General features: G+C 37.3%; 1 long non-coding RNA gene across 1 annotated transcript; it reads right to left on the bottom strand.

Moving 5' to 3' along the window:
• Positions 1 to 796: 796 nt before the first annotated feature.
• LOC136483007 (uncharacterized) lies at positions 797 to 4214 on the bottom strand. Its single transcript, XR_010765275.1, has 4 exons — positions 4139 to 4214; positions 3761 to 3934; positions 1925 to 2003; positions 797 to 1367 (listed from the first exon to the last, which is right to left on the bottom strand). It is a non-coding gene; the product is annotated as an uncharacterized lncRNA (long non-coding RNA).
• Positions 4215 to 4468: the final 254 nt, after the last annotated feature.

The raw sequence follows: 4468 nt of genomic DNA, 5'->3' as shown, positions 1-4468 counted from the left end.
GGTGGTTGCGTGATAAGGTAAAAAAAGGATCGTCTTGACACTGTTTTTCGTTGATGTTTAGGCGCATTAGGTAATCATCAAGCATGAGATTGCTGATCATTAAAACGACTTCACTATACGAAGCTTTCCTAACAGTAGCAGTTGTATTTGTAGATAATGCCCTGTGCGGCCCTAAGAGGCTAGGACTGAGTGATACCTTGTGTTATTCTCACGTGTAAAGTAAACCCCATATGACTTCAATATATGAATCTTTGTTTTGGTTGTGCCACACTCAGGTCACTTATTTTTTAGCCTTCATTCAAAATTACTTCGACGAATCCTAATTGGCAGCTTTTTTTTGGTTCATTAGACTTGAATTTTCTATAATAAAGTTTATCATTCCTTTGCGTTGTACTCTTTGAATTTTTTTAAAGAACTTTGCCATTGTTTCATACCGAACTAATCTACTTTATGATGTGTATACTATCTACTTTGGATCGCACTAAATGAAATTTGCTAATGCAGCATTCAAAACCTAGCGACCTTCAAATGGGTATCAGAAGCCTGTTCGGGAGGCCGTATCGTATCGTGGATTATTTACTGCTGGCTGGTTTAGTGTGAAAGAAAACACTGTTCCTGGCTAAAAATTTACGATCGTTTACGAGCAAGCGAACAGGCTGACCCAGCTGTATCTGGAAGGCTGGAAGTGGCACAGGAGCTCACCTCGTGGATTTTGCGCATCTTTAATGCTGAACCAGAAGTACAGAATGAGTGTTCATCACTGCTGAGGAATTTTACACCCTCCAAACCAAGCAAGTGAACAATGTGACTAACACATGGTAAATTGACACAAGTTAATTACAGAAACATTCTCAGCTAGGCTCTCTAAGTTTAGCCTGAACAGGAAATTGTACATTGGATCAGGAACTTCCGATCTATAGTATGAAATAAAAAAAAACAGAAAGGCCTCTAACTTTTCATATACTATTTCTAATCACTCGAAATGTAGCCGTCCAAATGGGTCAGCTTATCTTGAGACTGGTTGTCTCCAAGATGCACCGTGTCAGCACACAGCCAAGCCACCTTGCAGTCAACTTGAGGTAGAAATTCTGCGGTCATTCACCATGTAATATGTGCTTTTCGTCAGGTTTAACTGTACATTCTTCTGAGACAACTATACAAGAGAAATGTTCTGAACCATTGTACTTTTTTAATTGAAAAGTCCGCACCATAGCTTCACTGTGCAACGACCTTGCTGTGATATTTTTATTTGAATTTTGCAAGCATGTCGATGTTATATCTTTGCATTGATATAAACTAGGCTCCTAGTGCCTCGGTTCAGATTTGAAGTTCATTCATCAGTTCACTTCGTAATGTTTAGTGCAGTACTGCAATACAAAAGCAAAGAGAAATGAAAAACAAAAATATACACAGGTTCTTAATGCTGATTTACAATGCACAATTACAAACGAAGGCCTATCAAATCAAAACAATCAAGAAAACAAATACAATACACAGGTTCTTATCGCTGTTGTCCAAAAGAAAATTAATGCGAGACAGACCTGAGTCAACAGGATCACCATACACAACAGTCAGTAGACTGCTTATGCATGGCAGAACTGTTTTTATATGTTGGACCACAAGCTGAAACCATATAAATGAATTTAGTTTGAGATTATAATACCTATGACCTGGATTACAAAGCACATCTCGATTCAAATCAAAAGGCTAAAAGACAGATGCCAAACCGAGAAAAAAGGTAGGCCCACTTAATAGCAAACACTAAACCAAGAAAATTATTCTAAATATTCTTGAACTGTATAAGAAATGTCATTTACTTCTTTGTGCTCATCACTTGTCACTTGATCTAAAATTTTGCTTTATTAAGATTTAAGAGCAACAAATCTTAATATGAGAACTGTGAAATCAAGGACAAGCAAATTACTCAATGGTGTGTTGCTTTCCCATCACGCCCACATAGTCCATAGTTTCCACTTTAGATTGGTAGGGGCTCTGAAGTAATTCTAAAACAAACATCAATTTTGTTAGAAGCAAACATTATTAACAACCGCTAGAATATAAGAAAATTATAATATGAGCAACAATACTGAACAAAAGAACTAGATAAAAAAGTAAACTGGTGCCATGGAGATCCGGAGAATAGTACAAAAGTGATCATGTTTAAGGAAAGAACCATTTTGAAATTAAGGTCACTTCCACCAGAAAGAAATAGAAAAATACAAGTGTACCTAGGACCTGCTGCAAGGTATTATTTCAAAGTAACAGGTTGATAAAAACAGTCATTGGACTCAGAATGGCTTATGAAAGTTATATAAATTAACTTTTAGTATCATCGACGGAAAAAACCTGAAGTACCGTGATATTAAAAGTGAAGTACTAAAGACACTACTACAAACGAAATAATAGCATAACTGCTACCTAAAGAAAAAGCCAAAGTTAAAACGTCAGTTTAGGTTTTCAAGTTAATTTAATTGGACCCCGTCATGGTTTTAGAAGCAGGATGTAAAAGCAGCATGGTTGTAAATGTCAGCTAAGAATGACTACAATGTGCTTCAGATCACGAAGCTAAAAGCATGATGTGAAAGCACAAAAGAAATAACTAATCCGCAGGTACATTTCAAAATGTCATTACTACCAACTACATTAATAGAAAGGAACAATTAGGAGTGTACCTGCTAAATGCTAACTAAACAGGCATATAGGGAATGGAAGTGACCGCTACAAAGATAAGGAACTGAAAGGAGAACTAAAGCAAGTATATATAAGACGAACTACTTTTTATAAACTTGAAGCATGTTAGGAATGAATATAATTCTATAGAAGCATAAGGGATTGTTTTCAAAATAAAGCTATGCAAACAAAGATTAAGTGAGATTATAAGTGTGAATGCTGGTAAACTTGAAGCATGTTGGGAATGAATATAATTCTATAGAGGCACAAGGGATTGTTTTCAAAATAAAGCTATGCAAAGAAAGATTAAGTGAGATTATAAGTTCACATGCTGAATAACACATAGCATTACGGGGTTTGTTTGTACTATTAATCAAAATGCTAGATAACTGAGTGGTGTAACAAAATGTAAATCAGGAAAAATGAGAGAGTCCTGTCCAGAGAATGCTACTAGAAGCCTACACAATACATACATAAAGAAGGGAATGCACCAAGGATATCTGGTAGCACAAATAAATAAATAAAATTCAAAATCAGTAGCACCTAATAATTATATATCCATACCTAAATCAAACATCGAAAGGGGACAACCAGCGAAATAAAAATTATAAAAAAATTATTGTGAGCTGGTTAAGTAGGGTGTTAGCGCAAATATGGGGAACTAGCAGAATGTGAAATAGTTATAGACAGTGGGAGAAAGATTAAGAAAAAACATAACGCTAAGAGGGAACTAGCAGAATGTAAAAAAATAGAAAAAATAAGAAATATTAAGAACAACCAAATTTACCTGTCAGTTTTATAGTTTTATACTGGACAGGGTCAATATAGAATGTTCATTAAAACAGAAGAAATCACCATAGAAGTACTACCAAGAACTGTCAGATGCTTAACTAACTGATGGCTTCAAAAGCGAAAGGACGGAAGTAGACCTATCTAGTACAGCAAACCTAAAAGTTTGAAACCAAGTGAGGTGGCAACTGACGAAGGAAAGTAAAGTAATTAGATCTTAGACGAACAGGCTTATAAAATTGAAGCAGCAACCAGATCCAGAAGAAATCGGTAATTTGAAACACACTACAACATATTTTACCTGTAAAATTGCCAGAAGCAGGCACTGTTGGTGGCGACGAGCCGGCGATGTCTTGGCAACCGCTGGATTGGAAAACTTTAGGGTTGGAGACGAAGTTTTGGTCAGACCAACAGCATCTTCAGGTATAGCTCCATCTTCTTCATCCATGGTCTTGGGAGAAGACTAGATCTAGATCTGTCGAAGCATGAGATATGAAAAAAGAAGTTAAACAGAGAAAGATTTGGAATTGAATAGCGAGAGACAAAGAAAGAAAGTTTTAGTGAGAGAAAGATTTGGGGAAGAACCGAAGATGAAAACAAAGAAAAGCCAAGATTTGGGGAAGAACCGAAGATGGCAACAAAGAAAAACCGAGTGAGCACTGAGATTTGAGAGACTGACCTTGAGCGGGAGAGAGGAGGAAGAAGAAAGACGGAAGAGAGGAGGAAGAAGAAAGACAGCTGGATGACGAATGAAGTATGGAATGGAGGGAAGACAAGAAAGCCGAATCTGGAATCCGATGTGAAGGCAGTACGCCGGGAATCGGAATCGGAATCGGAATCGGGAGAGAGATGGGTGAACTCCGCTGTTTGACCGGCGCGAATCTTGAAGACATACCTGACGTACGATAGGGCATGCGGCCGCATGCCGTTGTGAGAAAACCGGGTCCCTCCATACTCCATAGCTCCCAACATGGTCATTCCCAAATCTCTTTTCTCCCAACTTTGTCTC

This window comes from Miscanthus floridulus, chromosome 9 (assembly GCF_019320115.1).
Source record: "Miscanthus floridulus cultivar M001 chromosome 9, ASM1932011v1, whole genome shotgun sequence".
NCBI lineage: Eukaryota > Viridiplantae > Streptophyta > Magnoliopsida > Poales > Poaceae > Miscanthus > Miscanthus floridulus.
The sequence above is the reverse complement of the archived record's forward strand: the minus strand, read 5'-3'. Positions and strand labels throughout refer to the sequence as shown.